The 13329-nt window shown below is 38.5% G+C and overlaps 1 protein-coding gene across 3 annotated transcripts in view; it reads right to left on the bottom strand.

Moving 5' to 3' along the window:
- AUTS2 (activator of transcription and developmental regulator AUTS2) overlaps positions 1-13329 on the bottom strand; it is a 1213422-nt gene that overhangs the window by 1138290 nt on the left and 61803 nt on the right. The gene's annotated exons all lie outside the window — the stretch shown is intronic.

Raw genomic sequence — 13329 nt, 5'->3', positions numbered from 1 at the left:
TCCTCGACATGTTCTAAAAGTTGTCCTTGGCTCACGCCGCCCTTTGAGCTACGTAGGTGAGACATATGATCTTGACCCCTTATAATTACTCTTTCCTAAAATCACGCTTTGTCTCAATGTTATTAATTTGCATTGATAGTATAAAAGCAAATGTTTCACAAATCACTGTTGTGTGTATTGACACTTATATTCAAGGTAAGAGCTCATGGACACATCTCCATGATGTATCCAGGAATGCTATCTTGAATACACATAACAAGAAAAGTTATGCTCCAGCTGGGCGCTGTGGCTCACACCTGTAATCCAGCCCTTTGGGAGGCAGAGGCAGTCCAATAACCTGAAGCTGGGAGCTCGAGACCAGCCTGACAAACATAGAGAAACCCCGTCTCTACTAAAAACACACAATTAGCCAGGTGTGGTGGCACATGCCTATAATCCCAGCTACTTGGGAGACTGAGGCAAGAGAATCACTTGAACCCAAGAGGTGGAATTTGCAGTGAGCCAAGATCACATCCATTGCACTGGTGCAACAAAGAGTGAAACTCCATCTCAATCAAAAAAACCTCCCTCTTTATTCTATTCTCTGTGAAGCTTCAGACCCTGCCTAGTATGTTTCTGCCCAGAAGTCTTAATATGGATTTACTGTATTTTCCCTACACATTTCCCATTGCCCAAATTCCTTTTCTGCTTATTTTAATTCCGTTGCATTGTACACATTTTTATAAGCCAGCTCAAAGATTTTTCTGAATGACAGTGAAAATAAAATAAAATACGACAAAGGAATCTTAAAAACTAGTATTCTCTACACAAACTGCTGCTTCATCCAAATGATTTTAAAGGAGAGAGACAAGACTAATTGTCCTAAAGGACCAATAGCATCTATTCAATAGCCACACCAGTCATCATCACCAATCCAAAAATAACCTGAGACCCATCCCAAATTTTCACACTTAGATACTAGGGCTGCCAAATATAAGGTGGTAGAAAAACAGAGACAAAGGCATACAGATACAACGCACACACACATATAAACACAGAAACAAAACACAAACACACATACACACACACCAGCAGCCAAAATAAGCATTTTGTGCCGATTCCTGTTCATTCTTTTATTTATAATACCTAAGTATCACCTTATAGTACATACTTTCACCTAATCTTTCTTACTTAAGCTTTCCAACAATGTTGTGAAATAAGCTAAGTGTTATTACCCCATTCTACAGAAGAAGAAACAAATTTCTTGGGAGATTTGCCCAAAGTTATGAAACTAAATGAGTGCTGCAACCAGGACAGTCACTCATGGTCAAGAAGTTTCTTCTCCATCAGAATCCTTTTACATGTAGGCATTCCAGGGACACATTAAGAAGGTCATAGAAGTATAAGCAAATCAGGTGAAAAAAATGGGCAGCCACACTGTTTAATTATACTCTGGAGTTTAACTCACACACCTGTCCACTAAACATTTCTTTTTATACTTTCCGAGCAAAAGAACTTCCAGCCTCCATTCTTTCAGGTGCCAACATTCTACCTAAAAAATTAGTTTTCCTTTACTTTGGCCTGATCATGAATGATGCCAGATATTTCTGGGGCCAACAGGTTTTTCTATGCCAAAAAATTCCTAACTCAAAACTCAAGCCACAGAAATGTCTATCCAAATAGAAACCCTAAAGCTACCTTTTTTTTTAAAGACAGGGTCTCGCTTAGTCACTGAGGCTGGAGTACAGTTGTAGTATAATCACAGTTCACTGCAGCCTTGAGTTCCTGGGCTCAAGTGATCCTCCCACCTCAGCTTCCCAAGTAGTTGGGACTACAAGTACATGCCACCACAACTGGCTAATTTTTTAATCTTTCTGTAGAGATAGGGTCTGGTTATGTTATCCAGATTGGTAACCAACTCCTGGGTTCAAGCCATTCAAGCTATCCTCCAGCCTCAGCTTCTCAAAGTGCTGGGATCACACGCAATTGACACAGCACCCAGCTGCCTTTTTTTTTTTTTAAGGATCAAGTAAAAAACAATCATTCCACTAATGGTTTTGTTTACAGAAGATGAAGAGACACATTCTCAATTCCCATCTGATTTTCCGGGATAGGCAAATTCATTTTTCTCCATCCTTTGACTCTGGAGTCTGTATTTATACTCCAAAGTTCAGCTGGTATCTCAAAAAGGAGGAATTTAATTTTTTCCCTCTACCACAAATGTAATGTTTGAGAAAGTATTCAGTATTAGGATCTTCAGAGGCCCAACTATCAGAAAAATCACAGAATTTTAGAGCTCGAAAGGACCTCAGCGATATCAGAGAGGAGTTAACACATAGCCTATCCTCTGTAATGCTCATGCTGTGCATGAAAAGGTCATTTCCATTTCTGTTCTACTCAGGTCTTGCTCACCAAGTTCTGAATTCCGAAGCTCAGCCTTAAAGAAGAACAGTCTGGGGGTGTAAAGGCTGGGGAGGAAGAGAAAAATAGCCTCTCTGGTACATAAGCTCCTAAATCACCTGTTTAATAGTAAAAATCACAGCAAAGTAATCTAAGCAAAAACATTTGGATCCAGAAACTCAAGAGTCTATGGGCTGACAACATCCCAAACCCCTGCTATCCATTACGTCATTAGATTGTGAAAACAGAAACCAAGTTTCCATCTCTATATCCGCAGATCTGGAACAAAGCACCTGGCATACAATTGGTGTTCAATAAATGAGTTCAATAAGTGAATAAATAAATAACTTCACAGCCAATAATTGAGTATGAAGATGTCAGGGCCATCTCCGTCTTAGAACAAATGACATACACATGCTTCATAAAGGGAAAAAAAAGTGAAATTGTTTCCAAATTTCTTTAAGGGGAAAAGCATCATCTTTTAAAAAGCATTTGAAGCCAGAGTTATCTTTCCCAACAAAATGTACCTTTTATGAAATATCTACATACTACATAAATAAGGGTCCAATTTAGCCTATTTAAATTTTAAATTCCTATAAGATAAATACATGTTATTTATAACACATAAATATTAGAAACAAACAAATGTCAGAGAATAGAGGATTGGGCAAATAATATGATATATCCAAACAACGTATTCCATATGACTATCAAAATTATAGAATCCTGAAACCTCATGTCAAAATATTATAATAAATCAAAAAGTCAGGTTTATATATACTTAACATATATACATATATATTGTATATACACATACATATATATATATATATACATAGATATATATATATATATATGCATTCTTAAAATCTGAACTCATGGGAGTAGATATAACATTATTATTTTTACGTGTCCCCAAAACATTGAGAAGATATATGTTTAAAAGAAGCACGATTATTTCTCAGCGCTAGGATTACTGATAACATTTTCTACTTTGCACTTTTTAGGTATTTTTGAAATGTTTCTCCAGTAAACATACATATATAGTAAGATATATTACAAGTACAGAAGACAACAGGAAACATGTCTGTTTTTCAGAAGAATAATAAAATGAACACCATTGCAACCACAGGTATAGTTAGTAAAGAGAACAACATTACAGTACCTCAAAAGCCCCCTTGTGTGTCTCTCAATGGTCAAATCTCCCTCACCCCAACCACACCACTATCCTGACTTTGATATTAATTGCTACTACCAACAAATGATTTTTTTGTTTTTAGGCAGAGTCTTGCTCTATCGCCAGGTGCCAGGATGGAGTGCAGCAGCGCAGTCTCAGCCCACTGCAACCTCCACCTCCTGTGTTCAAGCAATTCTCCTGCCTCAGCTTCCCCAGTAGCTGGGACTACAGGCATGCACCACCATGCCCAGCTAATTTTTGTATTTTAGTAGAAATGAGGTTTCACCATGTTGGCCAGGATGGTCTCCATCTCTTGACCTCGTGATCTGCCCGCCTTGGACTCCCAAAGTGCTGGGATTACAGGTGTGAGCTGCCATGCCTGGCCCCAACAAATGATTTTTACACATGTGATCAGAAAAAAAAGTGACAGGTTCTTGCCATAGGTATGAAGATACTGTTCATATGTGAAGGGGGAAAAAAAAACACAAAGTAATTCACACTTTTAGTATAACATGATTTTGGTATCTTTTCCAAGAATGTACTTGTATCCAATCATACCTCCTACCTCATCTGGTCTAAACATATGGCTGACCATAAGTTAAGAAAGATGGCAGCACAGGGCTAAAGCTGACTTAATTCCAGTACTGTTTTTCTAGCCAAGTGACATAACCAGCCACAAAGTAATCTTAACAACAGCTTTGAAGGAACTATAAGCAAATTGGTTGCTAGGTTCATGGGAAAGAGAAAAGATATTTACTCTCTTGATTGACAGGATATCCTCATAAAGATTACCATGTGCTAAAATGTATTTGTCTGCATATTTTAAGTACTGTAAAGTAATAGTGGATGGGTAGTTTCCCTCCTTCTTTCAGTAACATAAAGTAGGCCAGCTGTGATTACTGTTTTGATAGAGGGTGTGGTATACTACATGTATACTTTCAAAGATAAGTTTTATATACCTGGGATTCTTAGAAAATATTATTTGGGGATGAATCACTAGGAATTACTAAAGCTACACTATAATCTTAAGTTTCTTCATAATAGGAAATTTCACATATCCAAATGGAAGCCACACTACCTACATGTATCAAAACCAAGTAGCAAAATGGAACCACAAAAACTGAATAAAAACAAAAAAAGTCAAACTATAATCACCAAGAATGAGTTAGCCCAACAACAGGGAATATCTGGAACAACCTAATCCCTCCACCCACTGTGTGTCAACTATTAGGAGGGTCACCTGGATGGGCACATCTGTTGAATTACATACCATTTAAACATTCATTTGTTGCCTGTCATCAGCTGTCATGTGACTGTATTGAACAGCAAAAGGATTATCAGACATGGTGTTATTTTGGAAGGCTACTGTGCATTTGAAAATCAAGTAAAATAGGTAAAGTGATTTAGCTGATGAAAATAAGTATACACATAGATTTACGGAGAGGCAGTGGTGGAAGTGAGGCTGTACAGAGATGATCAGGAAAACTGCGGGCCTCAGAGCTAGGAGGTTTATCCCAATGGTAATTACTGCTACTGAATTGGGCATGGGACCCAGAGGAGCAGAGAGAACATTCATAAAGGTAATAAACTAGACAAAAGAAGTAGAATAAATGAAGTACATTCCTAACTACAACTCCTACAATCCTACTGTCAAAATCTTGATTTTGGGCTGGGCATGGTGGCTCACACCTGTAATCCTAGCACTTTGGAAGGCCAAGGCAGGCACATCACCCAAGGTCAGGAGCTCAAGACCAGCCTGGCTAACATGACAAAACCTCATCTCTACTAAAAATACAAAACTTAGCTGGGCATGGTGGCATGCACCTGTAATCCCAGCTACTCAGGAGGCTGAGGCAGGAGAATCATTTCAACTCAGGAGGCAGAGGTTGCAGTGAACCGAGATCACATCTCACTGCACTCCAACCTGGGCGACAGAGCGAAACTCCATTTCAAAAATAAAAACAAAAACTTGATTTTGGCACTGCTATGATTTGAATGTTCATCTGCTCCAAAACTCATATTGAAGCTTAATCCTCAATGTGGCAACATGGATACAGTCTTTAAGAGGTGACTGGGTCATGAGGGCTCTGCCCTGGTGGATTAATGGGTTATCAGGGATAGTGGCTTTATCAGAAGAAGAGAGATCTGAACTAGCCCTCTGCATGTGATATCCTGTGCCACCTCAGGACTTTGTAGAGTCCCTACCAGCAAGAAGGTCATCACCAGATGTGGCCCTCAACCTTGGATTTCTCAGTCTCCATAACTGTAAGAAATAAATTCCTTTTCTTTAATACCCATTTTCAATAGAAAATGGACCAAGACAGGAACTTCTCCTCTTGCCAGACATGTACTGTCTCTTTTTTTTTTTTTCTTGAGCTAGAGTCTCACTCTGTCACCCAGGCTGGAGTGCAGCAGCATGATCATGACTCACTGCAACCTCAATTTGCTGGGCTCAAGTGATCCTCACGCCTCAGCCTTCTGAGTAGCTACAACTACAGGTACATACCACCACACCCAAGTAATTTTTTATTTTTTGTCAAGACAGGTATCTTGCTATGTTGCCTAGGTTGGTCTAGAACTCCCGAGCTCATGAAATCCTCCTGCCTCAGCCTCCCAAAGTGTTAGGATTACAGGTGTGAGCCACCTGTCAGACTTCACAGGACAGGAACCATACGCATGACTCCTCTTGTTTCCTTATCATGGAGAATATGGTGCAATGTCTGTGCATATTTTCCAATACAGACATATCATGGCTTAGAAGTCAGTAGTTTTTTGGTTTGTTTTCTTTTAAAAGTCAGTTTTTAACCAAAGAAGAACCTGTTAACATAGATGAAAAATAACACTCACCAAACAAAAGAGTAATGGTATTTGATCACCAAGTACTTAAGATGAGCACCTAAAGTTGTTTACTGATTTACATTTGGAATTTCCAAGGAAAGGTAATAATTCTCTTACCTAATTACATATTATTCATTTATTCACCAAACAAACCTATGAGAGTTAGAAGAATGTACACATATTGGTCAGAAGTCAGGCATTTTTTTCCTAGCACCAAATTCTTAGAGAAGCTTTTTATATGTGTATGAGTGTGTGTATGGATAAATATATGCATACAATGCATATGTGTGTGTATATATGCGTGTGTGTGTATACACACATATATATGCATATGTATTATGAAACATTAATATACTGGATTACTTCTAAGGTTTTACAAAAGCCAGATATAGTACTTGACTATAAAACACTGTATGATTAAATTGAGGGCTCTTATTCTCCATTTACCAACGGCATAGTACTCTAACTTGGTGATGACAATTGTCTGAAGAGCCTACATACTATGGCCAGGTATGCACACTACTAATGACCTAACTTCATACAATAACAGAAATCAAAAGAGCCTAAAGAAATGAACAGATAACAACACGTCCAATAAACCATTCATCTCAAAAATCACTTGTGTAAAGCTGGTTTCTGGCAAATATGGCAACCTGTATAATCATAAAATTTATTATCATACTCTGACTATTAACTACTTTAAAAATACTGATTATATGAATAATTTATTCAAAATCTGGTGCTTAACAAGTTAAACAGAAAAATTTAGAAAACAGAATAATTATACAGAAGGAAAGCTAACATAGAGTACTCTATCACACTAGGAAGAAACAGCTGGACAGAGTAATGAAAAGACCACATCAAAACTGCAGCTGGAAATCTGGATAGATCACAATGCCATATAATCCTGACTATGTAAGTGCAAAGCCAATATACTCCTGTGGTTCAGATGCTGCATTCAAAACTCTTACAGCTCTAAACCTGCGAGGACAGCTTATATCAAGAGTCATACAACCTAAAAGGTAAACTCAGTCTAGCACCCTAAAAAATGCATCACTACCTGGACATTTAGGACAGCCTGAGTTTTATCATCATTTACACTAAGCAGTATGAATCTTATATTTTAAAAGATCCTTCTATGGGATTCAAATACCATCATTACCTTGAATTTATACAGTGCCATGACCCAAATCCACAGAGTAAAGTGAAAGGCTTAGAGGAGGAGAGAAGAAAGACATCCCAATCTTTTAACAAAGCGAAGTACATTAGGATGGGGGTATATGTGGAAAGCGAGGAGAAGGATGAGTGAGAGAAATGCAAATCTGTGTATTTCAGGAGCCACAGCTATACACAGTGAAATTTTGCCAACCCTCAGTTTTACCATTTGCAAAATGGGACATGGTTTTACCAAAGTTAGCCTGGTGCCAACCTAAAGAACCTCAAACCAAAAAGGTGATGGGTCATCCAATTCTTCCCTTTCTTCCCTTTGATTCCAGAATTAACATTTGTACCTATATCCTAAATTAAAACCCTAAATTCACATCAATCATTTCATAGTCCTTACTGGCCGACCCCTTCTAATCTAAGGCTCTCAGGCAGTATACCAACACTACTATGAAGCCGGATGGAAGAAAAAGAAAATAAATGTATTCTTGCCATATTATACTGTTAACCTCTTCAGCAGGACAATTTATGACAGGTGCCCAGTTATAACTAGACTGTCTGAACAGGGGGTTTGGGGAGATGCCTACATAAATGCTTGTGCATAGAATTTCCTTCTGATATGCAGGTTTTCTTGGTTAGTGGCATGAGACAGAGCACTTTCCACCTACCGCTTGCCATGCTTTGCTTGAACAAGCAGTGCTCTGAAAACCACAGCAATATTGCCATGGTTAATGTAAAATATTAATGTCTCATTTGTTCAACAGTTTTGTGGAAATTAAAACTTTTAGGTTAATCATATACTGAACAATTTTAATTAAAACAGTTATAAAACAATTAATTCACAAGAGCTAGCTTGGAACTTTGCCAGCCTTATTGGTTTAATGCATGTAGGCAAAACTCATTTTTTCCCTTTTGACTTAATGAATGCTAATATGTGACACAAAATATGCATACTAAGCTCCTAATACAGTTAGTCCATCTGGTTTTTCTTGCATTCTCTATTTGTCATTTTTCTTTGATAGCAAAATTGAAAATGAGTTCTCTGTGTTAGAAATGATAATGATGCCATGTGCTGTGCTTCATTAAAAAGTGCTCTTTATAAAAATCTTCCAGGGTGAAATAAACACCTTAAGTATGCTCTTTGTGTTGTCACATGGCTAGGAGTGAAAGGAAACGCAGGCTCACAGACTGAGTCCGGAACCACAACTGCAGTGTGAGATTATACTGCCCTTTCACTGACATTTCCAAAGATTCTTTTCTTTCTGAGGGTACTATGAAGACACAGAGGATAAAATATGGGTTTAAATGTCTAAGAAAAATCCTGAGGTATTTCAATTTGTTCTGTATTACAATTTGTTTGATTCATTTCGGGATCTATTTGCTTGCCAAAGTAAGCATAGATTATGCCCTTTGTTGAATATTTAATGCATGCAAAATTACCTTTTCAGTGCAGGCTAAGAGACCTGTTATTTCCAAGAAGGCTTAAGAAAAGCATTGTGTCTGATCACTATACCTTCAGATTGGGTTTCCAGGCAAAAGCCCACAGAAAGCATACTAAGCTGTTAGCTTCTACTAACAGTATACCTCAGCATCCACCTAAGCCTTGCCCTGAATCTGAATACTCAAGGCTTTACAGTTTATCAAGCTTCAGAAATACAAAAGGTATACACAACCCAGTCCTTCCAGTAAAAGCACAAGTGTGGGTACTTCATCCCAGCTCCCAATTCAAATTTAAGTAACTATATAAAATCCTGTTAGAGTTGGAAGAAGTGAATTCAATGTAATTCAGCCCTCAAATGGTGAAAACAATCTTCAGCATAATTATATTAGCTGGTACCTTCACATCTGGTGTGTATCTTATTATTTCTGGTTGGGCACATCACATGTGAAGCATATAAACCCATAAAAAGTATTAGATTTCCCTCTTAACCACCTCTCAGGCCAAAAAAAAAAAAAAAAACTCCACTTTCATTTATGCTTAAAGCATAAATAAAGCAGTTGGAATAGAAGGCTTACCAATTCAACACCAATATATCAGCCATGGCACTCTGGAAAGTCAAAGTTTCCCTCATTAAGGTAACAGCCTAAAGCTATTTGACAATGAGAGTACCAGCTTAGGCATGGGAATATAAATATAAAGAACAACAGTTAAAAGCCTAATTCCAAACAACAGACAGTTGAAGCTTAGGCAGTTAAGTCACCTGAATCCTAATCAGTTAGAAAAGTAAACACTGTAATGTAAGTTTATTCTATTAAATTTTCTAAGTATGAGCATTTAATAACATCCACTTGTAAAAAGCAACTATTTTCTTCTGGTCTGATCTCTTTCTGGAAATCACACCAGACAGACCTAACAGAAAACGGCTAGCTAAATGATGACAAACACATTTGGAACTCTTAAAGTTTGTAATTCCTTAAGATGCCTGTTGTAACTAAAATTATAAAATATGAGGGTTGGGAGCAACCTCAGAGATTACTATATTTTACTACAATCCTCCTCATTATGAAAATAAGGGGGGAAAAAATCTACATTTCTAATGTTAGGAAGTTGAAGCCAAGAGCTAAAATGGTATTTATGACTTACACAGGAATTTCAACAAGATAAACGTGCCCTCATCACTGATACTTGAGAGGTGCTTTCAATATACCAAAGCATTTAAATAAAGGCTCCAGCCCTAGAAGGTTAATGGCTAACCTCTGTTTCCAGGGAATCCATTTTCCTCTAAGGCAGAAATTCTTAACTAGCGTGATCCTGTCCCTCATTTGGCAATGTATGGAGATCTCATCACACTGAGGGGTGCTACTGGTATCTGGTGTATAGAGTCCAGGGATGCTGCTAAACATCCTACAATACACAGGATACTCCTGCAACAAAGAATTATGCAGCCCAAAACGTCAAGAGTGCTGAGCACCACCAGCAACACTCAAAACACACCTGGAACTGGAAAATAACGCCCCCAAACACTCCTCAACCTTATAATAAGTTAGTTGGCTCCTCCAGGAAGCAATTACTATCAGAACGGTTCTGACTTTTCCCATCTCCTATACAGTACTAAAAAGTCAAATCAACTGTTTTTTGTTGTTTTTTTTTTTTTTTGACAGAGTCCCACTCTGTTGCCCAGACTGGAATGCAATGTGGCCCAACCTTGGCTTACTGCAACCTCCACCTCCTGGGTTCAAGAGCTTCTCATGACCTGCTCTCCCAAGTAGCTGGGATTACAGGAGCATGCCAACATGCCCAGCTAATTTTTTGTATTTTGAGTAGAGATGAGGTTTCACCATGTTAGCCAGGCCAGTCGTGAACTCCTGATCTCAGGTGATCCACCCTCGGCCTCCCAAAGTGCTGGGGTTACAGGTGTGAGCCACAATGTCCAGCCAAAATCAACTGTTACTATTTAAAAAAAAAAAAAGGGCAGCTCTGAATGCCTTTGATGCCTTTGATTCTTATTAGGAAAGAGTTTCTTTAAATAAAGGAGTGGGAGAAAGGGAGGGAAGGGGAAGGAGAAGGGAATAAGAAGTATATACAGGTGGTGGGAGAGAAGGTAATACTTGCTTTAGAACAAGATAAAAGGAACAAATAAAGAAGAAAAATTATCCTCCCCTACAAACGTGTGAAAGCATTTCAAATCATTGCAATTACATATGCCCAGGAGAATCCCACTTCACATTCATGAGGTATTTTCTCCTAACCCTCATGCTATTTCAAGTTAAAATAACACTGTCACAAAGTGGTTGAGCAGCACAATTTCAGGTGATAAATAAAGGCAAAGACAGACACAGCCCAGGTGGTCTTCCACATGGAACACACATATACACATGCAACACTACAGCATGGTTTTTATAATTTCTAAGGATACTCTTGTTCCTAATTCTGGAACATACAATCCTAACCTGTCTTACACTGTGGAACAACACCTCAGTGAAACCATGAGACCAAAACAACAGAAGTGTCAGAGTTTTTTTTAAAAGCACTTCTCTTTTTCTTGGCCATGAGCCTCAGACCTTAGAGATCAGAAAAAGAAAAGGATCACACCAATTGCTGTCCCATTTAAGCTTATACACAATGTATTTGTAGAGGCAGGTCATAGGACGTAAGAAACAACCACTAACACCAGATGGTTTCAGAGATAAACAGTGCCTGCATTTATAGGACTGTGAGTAGGAAATGCTGACTGGAAGCTATAGTAATTTTCCCCACCTCCCCCAACCACCTTAGTCTATAGAATGGCTATCATTGTGGACAGGACAAACTTTCTACTTTCAAATTATACTCTTTAAGATTTTTCCCTTCTAACGTTTATTGTCAACTTGACCCAATTAACTTTTCCTTATGATTTTTTTTTTTTAGACGAAGTCTCGCTCTTGTCCCCCAGGCTGGAGTGCAATGGCACAATCTCAGCTCACTGCAACCTCCACCCCCCAGGTTCAAGCAATTCTCCTGCCTCAGCCTCCTGAGTAACTGGGATTATAGGTGCCTGCCACCATGCCCAGCTAATTTTTGTATTTTTTAGTACAGATGTGGTTTTACCATGTTGGCCAGGCTGGTCTCGAACTCTTGGCCTCAGGTGATCTACCCATCTTGGCCTCCCAAAGTGCTGGGATTACAGGCATGAGCCACTGTGTCCAGCCAGAATTTTTACAATATTTTGGTAAGCCAGGTTCATCATCTTCAAGAAACTGTCTTCTCTGAATCTTTGTACCTCACAAACCAATCTTTCCAGGTTCCAGTCTTTATTCCTCTCTAGTCCTCTCAATTTTTCTAGAGAGCAAGAAGATTCCCTGAATGCATAGAACTCTCTCCAGATCTAGTAGTGTTATCTCTGGACAGGGGCAAAAGACTTGCCACCAATCTCTTAATTCCTGAGTTGTTTCTTGTTCAGCTGCTTTGATTGGCAGATTTCCCATTTCCCAATGACATGGTAAAGCCAACAGTAGCTTTCTACATACACTGTGCAACTAAGGTTAAAAAGTGAAAACACCCTCCCTGTTCTTTTGTTTTGCTTCATCACTGGTTTTATAACAACCATGTCCAAATCAGCATCTTTTCCAGATCAACTTTTCACTGACATTACAGACCCACCCCCACTCAAAATAAGAAAGTTTTAGATTTGCCAATAGTTAGGATCTGCATCCAGAGAAATCAATAGTAACTGCCTTCTGCCTCTTCCTAGAATTTCACTTGTTTTGTTTTTCCTCTCCTGGAGGCTGTCACCATGAAGTCCAAAAAGGTTCAGAAGTGAACATATTAAAATTAAATAAATAAGAGTCTCTACTGTCAAACATCAAAAAGTGCCCACAAAACTCAGCAGTATAAATGATGAAAGCCGCTATAAAAAGCCCCAGAAACACCAACCACATAGGTACAAAAGGAAAACAGCAGGAAGGGAGAAAGCAGGTGACCCAGGATGGAAAATCAGTATGAAAACATAGACATCTCTCAACACTGCCAAGAAGTCTTCCAACAGAACCCAAGGAATGCAGAGGCTCTAAGCCTGGAATGTTGTTTCTTCTCAGCTCTTTCTTTTAGATTATCCTGGGGGCGCCAGGGCAGAATGATAGGGAATATACCACCAATGGCAAACAAAACATAATTTTTCAGTGGGGTGGAGGTTATAGTTTTTATCATCTAAAGTCTGTTATTAAGTAGCAAAATCAACTTGATATTAATCAAAATGGTTACCATCTAAGGGCAGGGAAGCAAGGGAAGCTAACAAATCACAGATGTACAAAATAACAGGTAAGAAAGAGAAAACAGGTAGCCGAGTCATAAA

Source organism: Saimiri boliviensis, chromosome 20, assembly GCF_048565385.1.
Source record: "Saimiri boliviensis isolate mSaiBol1 chromosome 20, mSaiBol1.pri, whole genome shotgun sequence".
Classification (NCBI taxonomy): Eukaryota; Metazoa; Chordata; class Mammalia; order Primates; family Cebidae; genus Saimiri; species Saimiri boliviensis.
Note: the sequence above shows the minus strand (reverse complement) of the source record. Positions and strands in the feature narration are given on the sequence as shown.